The sequence below is a fragment of the Sorex araneus genome, chromosome 6, assembly GCF_027595985.1.
Source record: "Sorex araneus isolate mSorAra2 chromosome 6, mSorAra2.pri, whole genome shotgun sequence".
NCBI lineage: Eukaryota > Metazoa > Chordata > Mammalia > Eulipotyphla > Soricidae > Sorex > Sorex araneus.
Window position 1 is genome coordinate 82,813,099 of NC_073307.1, and position 16,101 is coordinate 82,829,199.

The 16,101-nt window shown below is 38.3% G+C and overlaps 1 pseudogene; it reads left to right on the forward strand.

Moving 5' to 3' along the window:
- The window catches only part of LOC129405710 (uncharacterized), a 52,829-nt pseudogene that overhangs the window by 23,480 nt on the left and 13,248 nt on the right, over positions 1-16,101 (forward strand).

Genomic DNA, 16,101 nt, shown 5'->3' on the forward strand with positions numbered 1-16,101 from the left:
CTGCTTTCCCTAAGTTTGCTTTATGATCCGATTTCTTTTATTTGGACAAGTTTCCATTATTCCAGCCTGAATGAGATGCCATAGTCAAATTCTATGTGGTGTCTTTGATGAATAATTTGTAGCTCAGCAAATAACCTAAATCAATTGAGACAATGCAGTGAACAGGAAGAATCTAGTGAAAGGGCGTATTTCCCTTTCTTGATGGTAGTAAAAGTCAACACATTTTAATACTTTTTTTCAGTTAGTTGCAAAGTAAGAAATCAATTCAGTGAATTAACTTTAATTTTAAAAATCTCTCAAAAATTTTAGTTTTCTGTTTGACACTTATCATTTATTTACTCCAGTTTTTCTTTTTATTGTTACAAGCCTGTCTGAATTCCCATCTTCCCCTGCCCACAACACTTTTCTAGAAAAAATATACAGAGACTTTGGGGCAAAATGTGAGTTTCATATCCAACATTGAAAAGGACAAAATAATCCTATGCTAATTAATAGCTTGTACAGTTCACCAATTAGGTAGAGGCCCGAACTAATTATATCAATAACTAGGTATAAGTATCAACCGTAGCACTGACATCCCATTGTTCATCGATTTGCTTGAGTTGGCACCAGTAACATCTCCATTGTGAGACTTGTTGTTACTATTTTTGGCATATCGAATACACCACGGGTAGTTTGCCAGTCTCTACCGTGTAGGCGGGATACTCTATGTAGCTTGCCAGGGTCTCCGAAAGGAATGGAGAAATTGAAACTGGATTGGCCATGTGCAAGGCAAATGCCCTACTCGCTGTGATGTCCTACCCGCTATGAACTAGGTATAATTATGAAAATATAAGAGATGAATACAATGGCTACTCAATGCCTCTAGTGCAAACTACAACACCCAAAAGAAGAGAGAGAACAAAAGGAAATGTCCTGTCACAGAGGCGAGGTGGGGTGGGGAAGAGGGGGTGGGGTTTATGAGAGGGATACTGGGATCATTGGTAGTGCAGAACGGGCACTGGTGGAGGGATGGATACTCAATCATTGTATGACTGAAATGCAAGCATGAAAGTTTCTAAGTCTGTAACTGTACCCCACAGTGGTTCACTAATAAAAAGTTTTTTGAAAAAAGATTACAAATAAAAAAATTATAAGAGATGAGAAAATATAAGAGATAAGTTCAGTGCTGAAAGGTACAAGTGGTCTGGGTAACTATTTCTGGAAACATTAGGAACTCAAAAGAGTAAAATACCCTGGGTACACAGGAGCACCTAGAGTGGGAAGAAAGCTCACAACTCTGTTACTAAGAATGGAAAAAAGCCTTCACGTGCCTTAAAATTTTCCATAAACTCTAGATTTGACTCTTCCTCTTCTCACTTAGCTACCAATGCTATAGATAACTAGAATTGATGAGCTGGTAATAATAGCAGACAATTTAGACCCTTTTATCAAGTGCATCTAGGATCTGGGAGAAAGAAGAGAAAGTTCTCAGACCCATAAAGAACATTGACTTTGTTGAGTTCCTCCCACTCTCCTTCATATCAGCAACCCAAGACTCTTGGTTTTAGCTCCTCAGATCAATTCAGACATTGATCTAATATGCAGACTTCAATAACAACTGTGCACAAATACTAAAAGGTTCAGGAATGTTTGGTTTCATAGATTTTTGATAATAACTTATGACAATATCTTCACAGGAGAGAAAGATCCACAAAGTTTTTTGAGACTGAAAATCAGTCTATAGTACCAGGAACAGACAATGAAAGAACTCATTATAAAAGTAGTTGCCTGAGATGGTGAGGAAAAGAAGGCTATAAGAGACAATAAAAACCTTAAATCTTTAGTTGAATAAGCAAAATATTTAGAAGAATTTAAACTATTTCTATTTTCCTGGCACAAAAACCATCTTTTGATTCTAATCTCACCATAGTATATGACATCTTCTTTGATCTTATATTATTATACAGGAGATCACTTATGTACCAATACATCCATAGACCAATTAGACAAAGTGTGCATTTTAAGTTGTTCTATTCACAAGTTTCAAAGAGAGATGTAAAAGAATTTTAGATGGAGACACCCAGAATAACTTGCCATTTGAAATCAACCTTGATTCTTCTGCTCCCACTTACTAAATTAAATGGGAAGCATTTGCTTTCTGAAAGGAGGACTTACTCTAATAGACTTCCTTTTTATCATCCCAGATAGAATCACAAAGGCTCTCTTCATTCAATTAGTTTTCATAAGTCTATGTGCTGGACAAAAGTTATCAGTGAAATAATTGCTTTTTAAATATTATCAAGCTGATGGGATGTGGAGGCTGATGAAACTAAGCATTGAAGGAAAACTAAATTCCCAAAAGTCACCAGCTGTAGGCAAGATTTAAATTCATTAAATAAAAGTTAACTCTGTAGAAGTCCTAGGGGAATATCACAGATGGATATTCTAGAACTTACCCTAAGATTGAAACTCTAATTGAAAAATTTGAAATATTTGAGGTGGAATAAGCAAGTTGGGAAGTCTTTTCCTGGTGGCTACTTGCAGGAGAAATATCTCATTGAGAAGGTTTTAAAGACAGTGATGTAATTCACCTTTTAGCTTATCTTTTCATATTCTAAGTGAATTGTATACTTAAGCTGATTTTAGTTGTATATTTTATCGTTCAATATATTTAAGATGAAAAATATAAATGGAACTATGCAACTTCTGTCAATTCTTAAGTAACGTCTCTTTCAATAGTGTCAAAAAAAAATCAGCACAAATGCAGATTAAACGTCATCTTCCCCTGAAAAGCTCCTTCATCTCTGAGAAAAAGTCATTAAACCATAAAGAAACTTTAGTCAATTTACACAAGAATTTGCTTTGAAACCTCCTTAACCTAAAAACTAAGATGTGTTTGGATTTGGGTGTAAAAAATACAAATGTGCTTGCGCGGAAAGATGCGATGACGTGTGTGTGTGTGTGTGTGTGTGTGTGTGTGTGTGTTGTTCGAGGCCTCTCGGCGCATTTCCCACTCTCTCTCTCTCGCTCTCTCTCTCTCTCTCTCTCTTTTTCTCTTTCTCTCTCTCTCTCACTGCTCGCATTCAGTGCTCTTGAACCGTATGTATACCGGATCAGGATGGCTCTTCCTTGTGCTCTGCTTCTGTGTGTGCCACTGTGCTCTCTTCTGTCTGTCTCTCTATCTCTGTCTCTGTAGTCTCTCCTCTGGTCTCTTCCGACCTCTCTGTCTCTGCTTCTGTGTATTCTCTCCTTCTTCTGTGTCTTCTCCCTAGCTTCTGTGTCTTTTCTCCTGCTTCTGTGTCTTCTCTCTCTACTTCTCTTACAGTTTTAGTTTATATAGCAATCACAAGTGACACAAAGGTGGGTCATGAATATTAACAAAACAACAAAGAGCATAAGACTACTCCTCCAGGAGATTAACAAAATCTCATGTAAGGAGATTACTTCAGATTACTAGCAGATCCGCTCAAGGGTGGGATCCAAACAAGGGTGTGTCTTTTTCTTCTTTCCTCAACTAGTAATCCACTTAAATATTTGTAGTAAATCTACTTTTAATATTTCTAGCAATGTCATTCTATATGAGCACAGTAAGAGATATATCAAACTTAAAGTTTGGTTCTTCCTGAGGACATCTCACTATATTATCCAGAGCACAGTGCTCAGGTCAGGTTAGTCTTCTTAATCCCAGCAGGGTCCTAGTCTCGTCGTTACTTTTGGATCATGATGGCATTTGTCTATGACCATGTTCTCAACTTATAGTTGAGTATTGTGGCTCTTTGGCCTAGCCCATTTCGATGCCAGGGTAGTTCACATCTTGCCCTGGGTCCATTCCATCCCTCGTCGGGGCCCCTTCATTTGGGGTGCTAGGAACTAAGGGCAATTGAGTCAAGAAAGCAGATGCCCAAGAGTAAATATTATTAGAGTCAATCAGCTCCCAAGTTACAAAGCATAATATTAACTATCTTCCAGTGTCTATACAGAAAGGACATTGCTTTAAGGTAAACTATGTATCCTGTGACAAGGCTGGAAGGACAAACCCAATGTTATCTTACAATTGGGGAAGTAGTTCAAAGAGTTGAGTGCATGCTTTGAGGGATGCCTTAATTTAATCCTTGCATGGTTTTCCAAGCACCACTAGAGGTGATCCCCAAGTGCAGAGCTGAGAGTAGCTTTGGGGCTCCACTGGGTGTAACTCCAAAATTCCCTGAAACTGACACGACTTACATGTGTTGTATATACCCATATATATCATATATAACATATATATACAGTCTAATGATTTGCTAAATTTATATATTGCAATATCAATACTGTGGAGTGGCATTAATACTAGCTAACAGCACTTAATTCTACATAATTGTTTTCCTGAAAGGATAGATAATTTAGATCTAATAATCTAGTGAGTTGGTTGTTTATATTAGAGTGGTTTTGCCTTCACTCATGATATGTAAATTTTTTAAATCTTTTTTTAATCTTAATGAATCACAATGAGATATAGTTACAGACTTACAAACTTTAATGGTTATGTTTCAGTCATACAATGTTTGAGTACCCATCCCTCCACCAGTGCCCTTTCCCTAACACCAGTGTTCCAAGTATCCCTCCTGCCACCCCCACCCTTCTCACCCGTGCCTTGGTGGTAGGCACATTCACTCTTTCTCTCTCCCTTTGGGTGTTATGATTGCATTAGGCAGAATTTGGAAAAAACTTGAGTGCCCATGAACAGATGACTGGTTAAAGAAACTTTAGTGTATCTACACAATGGAATACTACGCAGTGTTATAAAAGATGAAATCATGAAATTTTCATATACGTGGATGGACATGGAGAGTATCATGCTAAATAAAATGAGGCAGAAAGAGAGGCACAGACATAGAATGACTGCACTCATTTGTGGAATATAAAGTAGCATAATAGGGAACTAACGCCTAAGGATAATAGAGAAAAGGAACAGGAGAATCTCTCCATGATACGTAAATTTGATCGCTAGTACATATCTGTTACCTTCAGAACTTTATGCTTACATTCTAGTTCCTGTAACCACTTTCAGTCTTTAGGTATTTCTGAATTCCAAGTAGTGCTGAAATGATTTTTGTCATTGAATAATATCATATAATGTTCTTAAGGTTTATGCAAGTTTTCACAAACTAGGACTTCTTTCTAATCTATGGGGTTTAATATTTCGATGTTATTCTTTATCCAAAATTCCCATATTGAAATCAGTTTTTTCTGTATCTTGGTAATTTTGAAATGATCTGTAATAAGCATGGAAATGTATATATCTCTTTAATATGATTGGGATTTGTTTGGATATGTATCTAGAGTGGAATTGCTAGTTATGTGGTATTTCAATTTGTACTCGTAAAGGAATTTTTTAATAATTTGTCATGGTAACTAAACCACATTAATTTGTTTTTTTAATTTAAAAGTTTTCTTTATTCTATGTTTTTGGTGTTTATCGCCCTTTATTTTTTTCCTCCTTTTTTGAATCACTATGAGATCCACAGTTACAAGGTTTTCATGACTGGGTTTCCAACAATTATTTCCAACAATAATGTACAAATATTTCTTGTTTGCATAGTTTCATCAATCACTTGTATCACTTGTCATCCCATTGATCTTCGATTTGCTTGAGTGGGTGCCAGTAATATCTCCATTTGTCCCTGTCGTGAGCTAGTGCAGCCCAATGATATGTGCTTGCTCCAGCAACAGGAAGAGCCTCAAATCGTTCATTCAGGGATTTGGCAAAAAATCTGACCATCTCATTGTTGGGCGGCCGCGAGGTCTTCTGATGTCCCGTGGAATCCAGTGGGTAACAGCTCTAGTCCAGTGGTCATCTCTGAATCACATTACATGACCGGCCCATCTGATTTTTGATGCCTTGGCAAACGAGACAGAGTCCCTGATTCTTGACTGTTGACGGTGGTCAGAACTCTGGATTCTTTCTCTCACTTAGTGAGATGTGACACTCCTATCATAGCTCTTCTGATTCCTCTTTGGGATACCCTAATAGTGTTCTCATCCTGTTTGCGTAGAGCCCAGGTCTCTGAGGCATATGTTAGTGCAGGGAGAAACGTGGAATCGAAAAGATGTGCCTGGAGTTGGAGGTTCTTCATTCTCTAAACCACTTCATCGACACTCTTGAAGGTGTTCCACACTGCTCTCTTCCTCCTGCTCAGCTCTGGCACCAAGTCGTTCCTCATTTGATTCCTCAAACGAGGTACACATAGCTGCTCCATGTTCATGCCACTGAGAGCAAATGGAGCTTCAGGGACCAGTTCGTTTTTCATGAACATCGTCTTGTTGGGATTCAGCTGCAATCCGACCTTTCCACACTCAAGGTCAAAGTTGGCCAGCATTTGTGCCACTTGGCTAATGTTTGGTGTATGAGAACGATGTCATCAGCGAAGTGGAGGTGGTGTAATTGCCGACTGTCTATCTTCACTCCCATTCCTTCCCATTCCAGTTGTCACATGATGTTCTCAAGGGTGCACTGAAGAGTTTTGGTGAACTGGTATCACCCTGCCGCATCCTTCTCTTACATATATGATCACTTCCTTGTATAATGGTGAGATCCTGGTGGTGAATCCACAATACAGCTCTCGGAGGATTTTGATATACTGAGTTTGAACGCCCTGTTTGGCCAGGGCTTCGATGACCACCTCAGTCTCAACAGAATTGAAGGCCTTCTTTAAGTCGATGAATGTTAGACAGAGTGGCATCTTGAACTCTTGAAAAACTTCAATGAGTTTGGTCACTGTGTGGATATGGTCTATCATGCTGAATCCCCTTTGGAACCCGGCTTGCTCTCATGGTTGTCCTTCGTCTCGTGTTCTGCCTATTCTATTCAGGATGACACGAGTGAACAACTTGTAGACGACAGACAGCAGGCAGCTTGAGCGATAGTTGCCAATGTTGTGGATGTCTCCCTTCTTGTACAACAGAACGGTCCTACTGGTTTTCCACTGAGACAGAACCTTGCATTCAGACAGGTAGCGTGTGAAATGTCGAGCCAGTGTATTGTTGAGTACTGGCGGCAGATTCTTCAGGTGTTTGGGTCTGACCTTCTCCGGACCAGGTGCTGTTCGCGTCTTTACCAATGAAATGGCGTGTCGAATTTCAGAAGGGAGAACATTGGGAATGACATATCCATCCTGCGGAATTTGGTATGTGGGCAGGTGGACATGGCTGTCAAAGAGATCCGAGTAGAAGTCGTGAATAATCCTCTCCATTGCCTTTCTGGAAGATGTGATAGATCCATCGGGACATCAGAGGGCTGTCGTCTTGGTCTTGTAGTTGGCGAAGGAGAATACTTTTCCCGGCTTCTGATGCACTGGTCAACACTGCTGCTCTTCTCTCTTTGAGGTCTTCCTTTATTGCATCTCTACACAGCTTTGTGAGCTCGGATGTTAGCTTGTGGTTGCCTGAGGCTCACGCCAAACCATGTTGATGAATGAGCTCGAGATTTTCCGAAGACAGGCATCTGTTTGTTTCATCAATACTGTTTCAAATTATTACTTTAATTTGTCACAGATTTATCATTGGTTTATTTTATTAGGCAGTTTCAGAATTTAGCTTAAACATTATACTTAATATTTTCATTTTATAAGTCATGTTAATAGATTTGAGGTGACATCTAATTTTCTTCTTCACTTCCATCCTCCCTCTTCTTTTGTTATCTGGTTTTAAAAAGCCCTCATTGATCAACCCAGTGAAGCTCTATTGAACTCACAAATTTTGAACCTCTGTGATTTTCACATTATTTTTTTGTTGTTTAGTTCATTTTCTCTTATGCTCTATAATTTACTGCTGAAAGGCTCTACACTTCTAATATCTATAATATCTTTGATACCTTAATACACTTTCATAAAATATCTGTGCTCAGTAAAGAAGTTTTTATTTAAATTTTATACTGTATATGTTAGTTATAAATACCTTTGTTGTTTCTAGGGATAGTTTTATAGAATCTGATTGCATACATGTGTTTAGAGAGGAAGTTCAATAACATTTTAGTACATGCATCTCATAGAGTAGAAGACAGCATTAAATTATTTAATTCCCACATTTGTTTGCTTTGAATTAGTAACGATAGGACAGAAGTAGGGCGTTCGCCTTTCATGCTGCCGACCCGAGTTCGATTCCTTCCCCCTCTTGGAGAGCCCAGCAAGTTACCAAGAGTATCGAGCCTGCATGCCAGATCCTGGCAAGCTACCCATGCGTATTGGATATGCCAAAAATACTAACAATAAGTCTCTCAATGAGAGACGTTACTGGTGCCCACTTGAACAAATTGATGAGCAACGGGATGACAGTGAAAGCATACATTTCACAGTTTATTAAATTATTTAAACATCACGGTTTACAAAGTTGTTCATAGTACAGTTGCTAAGGGCTTTAGGTGTTCCAACACCAAACCCACAACCACTGTGAACTTCCCTTCACCATTGTCCCTATTTTCCCAAACCCATACCCTTAGGTACACAGTAAGTTATATTAATTGTTACAACTAAATGGCTAAAGGTATTATAAAAAGTACTTTGATAAAAAGATGTTGTGAAAAAATTGTAAATATACACCACAAGGTTGTTAAGTCCTTGTCTATGTATTTATAAGCTCTTTGCTGCTGGTGGAGCCTTCTATGTTATTGCTTCATTTGGTAAGTTTGGTTGGTTTCTATGTTAGTTTTCCACCTAATTCCGTGTGCTCCTACTGGAATGTTAGTACTGTGGAATGTCAGTATCGTGATAAGCAGTCACCAGATCCAAAAACTAAAGGATCTGTAAAATTGGATCAATGAGTTGGCATGGAGGCAGCTGTCAGGGGAGTGCCTGGCTCCAGGGCTTCCAGAAGTACAGAGCAGGGAGTGAAGGGAGGCTACTGCCCCACACGCTTGGAAAATCAGGAGTTCTCAGCCTGACCATTAGAGTAACTGGAATTTTTGTGAGGTTGTTTGTGTGTGTGAGTATGTGTGTGTATCTTTGTAGACATTGTTAGAGAAGCAGTGGATTGAACCATTGGCATGGTGGTAGCAATTGGATCTGGGTGCAGCTGATGGTGCTTTGGCAGGATGGGGTTAAGGATACCCCACTCCAGGGGTGCACTGGCGTTTATTCAGCTGGGAAATTAGTGTGTCTTCTAAATTATAGCAGCTTGCCTTGCATCTCCTTGAAGCTGTTGGAGGTGAGAGGGCTGAAGCTATTTATTGTTATAATGCTCTTTACTCTCTGTTCATGGAGTGAATGAAAACTTTTGGTTTGATATTCATGAGATTTCCCATCTAAGGTTAATTCCATTTCCTGTCAGATGGAATTTCTAAATGCTTTTACTACCCTGAATAAGGTTCTCAAATAATCACCACGGGCATAGCTGAAATTCAGTCTTTAGTTAATTCTCTTACAATTTAAATCTATCTACAAATACATGTAAAATATCCCTGGGAAATGTTCACAAGAATTTGGCTTTCAAATTTAAGCTTCATTTTACCTCATATGATTGCCTGTCTTTCCCGATGTGATAGATAGTTTAATTTTCTTTCCTGGAAAAAATATAAAAGTATTTGATGTTTTTACTGTCTTGATATTTTAAGTAGTCTATCTCTCTTTAGGTTTCATTTTTTGATGACTATGAGTCTTGGTCTATTTTTCTCGGTGTTTTTTTGGGTCTCATGAAGCTGTGCAGAAGGCTCCCTCTAACAACTGAGAAAGTTCTCAATTAATTGTTTGTTTGACCAGTCTTTCTTCCCTTCTCTTTTTTCTTTCCTCCCTCTAGTATTCCTATAATTCAGAGATTATTCCTCTTACTGTTATCCATCAAGAATCTAACATTCTCTTCCATTCTTTTCTTCGACCACTTCATTTATGCCACTGGGTTATATTGTATCTTCCAGATCTCTGTACAATTTTCCACATTTAGGATTCTGTTGCTGTGAATTGCTACTATTTTCTTTCCTTCAATTCTATTTGTATGGATTCTTTAATACTCTGAATTAATTTTTCCATGACTTGATTGAGTTTCTTTCCCCGTGGTTTCTTTCATGGTTATTACATGGCATATTGACTTGAAGAACTTTTTGATGTGGCTTTAGAATTTTGCTGAGCTTGAGGTCTTGTCTGTACTTCTGGTTCTGACATCCAGTGTAGCTAAATACCTTTGTTTCTTCACTGTCTATAGAAGTTTGTGGATGCTGGCAGTTGAACATTAGGTCCCTGACAACCTGAACACTTCACATTAAGTTACTGATTTGTTATTTTATAATAATATTGTTTTGCACCAAGGGGCTAGTGCTTGTGATTTATTATTCTAATCATTTCTCTGACCCTGAAATGGTCACAGAATGGTCACTGAAACACACAGGTATTGGTCTGCTTCCCTCCATTTAGATATCAGGGTTATTTATGAAGGTTTTCTGGGACAGAATTAAGGCCCTTTATTTATCCACCACCCCTTTAAGTCAGTGATGAGGGAGAAATAGAGTAGTCCAGATGGATTTGTATGTCAGGGTGACTACTGACAACACTTGAAACATCTGATTGGATTTAGGGAAGATTTTAGTTTGGTCTCTAGTGGTGGTTGCAGGTTATGGAATGGGGAAGTGATGTTTCCCATGTCCAGAGACATGGGGGTGAGAGGGTGGTGGGATTAGGGAGATGTGTCCGCGGCTCCATGGAGGAGAAAGGGCGGATTCAAAGCTACATGGAGCACCTAACTGGATTTTACTCTTTTAATTTTGTGTTTGTCTTTAGACCACACCCAGCAATGCTCAAGGGTTAATCCTCCCTCTGCACCCAAAAATTACTCCTAGAAGTGCTCAGGGACCGTATGTGATGCTGGGGATCAAGCCCAACTTGGCCTTCTGTAAAGAAGTGTCTTACGTGCTGCACTATGTCTCCGCCCAGTCTTTTAATATTTTTTTAATTTTTTAAATCACTCTTCATCATTTCCTTCACTATTGTTCTTTATATTGTTGCTGTTGTTGTTATTGTTGTTTCAGTGACCAGATGTTGCTTTCATGCCTTGTTGAGGTGCTTACATATTTGTCATTGCAGAACTCACCCATCGGCATACTTCTGGGCCATGGCACACATGGATCTTTTAAACTTGTGGTGCTTGCAGGGGTCACAACCAATTTTGTGGTGTTCATATGCCCAATCTGAAATTTATAGCTGTGCCAGATATTGCAGACAGCAGAGTTTGCAAACTCAAAGAGGTTATAGGATTTCTTGTAGCAAATATGGAACAATGGGAATTTAAACTCATGACCAAAGCTTGTAAACTCTGTGTTCTAACACCACAGCATTTCTTCATGTCACATATTTTTATCTTAACCTGCATGTTAGTACACAGATTTGTCTGTACACGTTTTCACATCAAGGCTTAAGGATTCCATGTGATTACAACTCAGCCTGATTTCTCTCCATGTTTGTAAAATAACAATTAGACTCTCAAGGATATATTGGCTTGCTTACTGAATATCAGACACCAGCAGAAAATATCAGCTTTGGCAGACAATATAAACTCTGAATCTTCAGATATAAAATATAAGTAGTTCCATTCTGTTAGATCGGCTATTTTCTCGGTTCTTCATTTATATCACAAAATTCTGCCAATTTCTCATACAGGATATTGTTTTCTTTTCCACTCATAGGTCTGATATCATTTGCATTCTTACAAGAATGACATTGTTCAGCTTTAATTGTATAAGGCATAGAAAAAAGTCAATCTCTCAAAGTAAGGAGATATTTTCATCTATAGGTTTATCAAACTTCATTTATTTGGTGTGTTACACTTAAAATAAAATAGTGAATTAATATTTCTAATCCTTTAAATTCAAAGCTATTGGAATTTGTCATCTGAATTTTCTATCATTCTCTCGTTCTTCCTTCATTTCAGTGTAGGCCTTGTGATAATGTGTATTTGTTCTCTAAATGCTGACCTGAGAGAAGTTTCAACATATCTAATTAGATATTTAAATGTGAAAACTCCAAATTTAGCACAGAATAGGAATCCTTTCAGTAAACCAGGAGTAGCCCAAGTGAGTAATTTTATAATTTTAGACCCACCAAATACCAAAACAAGAGCCTCCGTTGATAGCTTAAAATAAAAATGTCACAGAAGTATATCTTCCATATTTTAATTTACTGAAATATCACTAACAGACAAAACTTAATTGCAAAAATAAAGGCATTGAGATGCTAATTATTTTGGAGTACTTGTCAATCAGAGGAAAAAACAGGTGTCCAGTGACAAAAGAGTGGATAATAAGGTTTTTTTATAATTTACACTTTAAAATATAATGCAGGCACGAAGTCTGATTAAATCATGCATTTGCTGCGACTTGAATAGAGCTGAAAGACATCATGTTCAGTTAAATAAGTCAGGATACGGGGATGGAGCAATAGTACAGCAGGTAGGGCGTTTGCTTTGCACGTAGCTGACCTGGGTTTGATTCCCAGCATCCCATATGGTCCTCTGAGCACCACCAGGGGTGATTCCTGAGTGCAAAGCCAGGAGTAACCCCTATGTATTGCCAGGTGTGACCCAAAAAGCAAAAAAAGAAAAAAAGAAAAAAGAAATCAGGATAATTCAAATACACTTAACATGAGATCCTGGGTGTTCTCACTAATTACTGGTCTTGAGAATATCATGTCTAGGGACCAGAGCAATCATAAGATGGGTAGGTCATTTGCTTTGCACGTGACTTGTGTTAGATCCCAGCATCCCAAATGGTCCCCTGAGCACCGCTAGGAGTAATTCCTGAGTGCAGACTCAGGAGTAACCCCTGAACATTGCCAGGTGTGACTCAGAAAGAAAAAAAAATATCATGTCTAGGGAATGGAAGGTCTCAAAGACAGGCAAAACATTTACTCTTGGTTACAGAAACCAAAATGACAAGAAAAAGAGAAATGTTTGGTAAGCAAAAAGTAAATTTGTAAGTATCATGGAGACTAGGTACAGGGGCCCTGGACTTATCTCTTGGGGTAGAATTGAGATATCAATCTATTAGGCTTATCATTAAAGAATGTATAGGACCCAGAACACAATAACTAAAATTTAAAATATATCTGTCAAGAGGTCAGATTAGTTTAGCCTCAGTGGCAGACAGTATGGAGGCTTCTCAAAAGACTAGGAATAAAACTCTAACAAAACACAGTGATTTCACTTGTTGGCATCTACTGCCCAAATACAAACACCTTCATTCAAATACATATATACACACCTGTGTTCACTGTAGAACATGCCAGGATGTACAAAATAACCAAGTGTACAATGATAAATAAAAGGGAAAAGAAGCATAATGTATACTTGGAATATTATGCAGCTGTTAAAAAGGATGGAACAATATATTTTTCTGCAATATGGACTAAATATAAGGCATCAGGTTGAGAAAAATAATTTAGAGGGATGGGAATCAATACAGAATAACTCAATTATAAATGGAATTAAGAGTGAAAGTACAAGGGAGTAGATACTATTGAAATATTTAAAGACTCTTGGCCTTGGATTCTTAAAACTTTTCAATAAAAGAAGGTGGATAGAATGAATTTTGTATAAGAGATGACCTAAGGACAGTGGTTGAGGGTCATTGATGAGTTAGCTATTGTGTTATACCATTGTTATTTTCTATGCTACAAACTAAAACACCATTAAAACCATATTCCCTAAACTCTACTAAAAATTAAAAATAAATATTTGACTTAACAATGTGGAGGACTTTGAATTTTCACAAGTGGACCCAAAGTTTTGTGCCTGGTAATTTTAATCATCTAAGTTTTTTTTTCATTTTTTGCTTTTTGGGTCACACCCAGCTATACACAGGGGTTACTCCTGGCTCTGCACTCGGGAATTACCCCTGGCCGTGCTCAGGGGACCATATGGGATGCTGGGATTCGAACCCGGGTCGGCCGCATGCAAGGCAAACGCCCTACCCGCTGTGCTATCGCTCCAACCCCAATCATCTAAGTATTTTATGCTCTTTTATCCACCAAACTTTCTGTGGCAAGAGAAAAGCTCTGTATTTTCACTGTCTGTTACTGACACCACTAGCTACAACTCTTAAACATTTGAAATATTGCTACTGGAGCTCGGTTGAGGAAAGGAATTCTCTAAGATTAATTATTTTTATTTAAATGAACAATGCACTTAATAACTACAATAAATATTGGTGTAGCTTTTTTCACCTGTGGTTATCAAGTTTCTTCTGTACAGAGTCAGACAGTAAATATTTTAGATTTTGAGAATCATAAGGTGATAATAAGATTCAAATTGTCCACATAGTAATACCAAACACACTGAATGAAGTCTATTTTGACTGTAACAATATTGTCTTTTAAAATTTGCAATTTCATGTTTGGTAGGTACATTGCTTCAAAACTATTATAGATGTGAAACTTTACATGTCTTTCATAACAAAATCAAAATTTTTTCAGAAATAATATTAAGGATTTTAAATAGGTATTAGAACTAGTACAGTGTTCAGTCAAAGGAGAACACTGCTCACATATATGAGTTATATATAATTTTATAAGTTATACTCCATAATTTTACATTCTAAGCTACCAAAAGTATCTCACCTGCATGGCAGAGCCTGGCAAGCTACCCGTGGCATATTTGGTATGCCCAAAACAGTAACAACAAGTCTCACAATGGAGACGTTACTGGTACCTTCTCGAGCAAATCGATGAGCAACGGGATGACAGCGATACAGTGATGAAGACCTTAATTAGTGGGTAAGGCAAATATACTATCCATAATCAGTATTAACTTAATTAAATACAGTAATTGAAGACATATATCATAAAATGTTAACCTCAGAGACATCATACTATCTTTGGATAGCACAGATTATCTTGCCTTGTTTGCAACCTCTTTTGGTTCGATCTTCAGCATCACAGATAATCTTCCATATTCTCCTAGGAATGACACCTTCTTAAGAGTCAGGAGTAAGGCCTGAACATTACTGGGTGAAACCAAACCACATCCCCCTACCACCCTCGGCGCCATCTTGTCACAATCCACAGAGAAGCGGCAGGCATTCTGGTGAGCAACGCGGCCTGGACAATGCTCCGGACCCGAATCGGGGCCAGCAACACCGGGGGGCCGGAAGGAGGAGGTGCCGCCAGCACACCTTCTCCAGATGGAGCCCTGGTGACACTGAGCAGCAACTAACACAGCTCCAGGATTCGGGACTGGGACACATCCGACCTTTTCTAAAACCTGAAAACATACAATCTTTTAATGGAAAACTAATTATCAAATGCTTCCTTATTAGGGTTATCTTGTTTGGGGGTATAACTCCCACAACAATAGTGGGTTTTGTGTTGAAATATGGAACGTAATCAAGGTGAAGAGAAAATGAAGTGAAATTCATCAGTTATACAGTTGGGGTGGGGGGAGGGGGGTATACCGGGGATTTTGGTGGTGGAATATGGGCACTGGTGAAGGGATGGTGTTTGAATATGGTATAACTGAGACATAAACCTGAGAACTCTGTAACTTTACACATGGTGATAAAATTAAAAAAAAAAAAACCACATCCCCCCAGTTCCTAACATCATTAAATGTCACTATCTATTACTATCATCCCGTTGGTGGTCGATTTGCTCGAGTTGGCCCAGTAAGGTCTCCATTCATTGTAGCCCTGAGATTTTAGCAGCCTCTCTTTACTCGTCCTTCCCAACAGTGCCACATTAGAGGCTCTTTCAGGGTCAGGAGAATGACACCCATAATTGTTAGTGTTTTTGGCACATGAATACTCCACAGGGAGTTTGCCTGGCTCTCCCGTGTAGGCAGGAAGCTCTCAGTAGCTTGCCAGGTTCTTCGAGAGGAAGAACTAGGCTATAAGATGTCATGCGGTGGCCACGTGCTTCCGGGAGGAATATATATATATATAAACATCATTTAAATATATATTTTTATATATACTTAATATATATAAAATCAATATAGTTAATGATTTCAGGAACTCTGATTGTTCATGAAGACCGCAACTCTTGGTAAAGCATCTGTTTTGAATTTGGTGTGAAATCCTGAAAATCTTTGCTTTCATTTCAGTTTATTCAAGTTCAAAAAAAAGTTCCAAAACTCAGATGTCTAAGGGGGACTTCAAATGTTTACATTTGT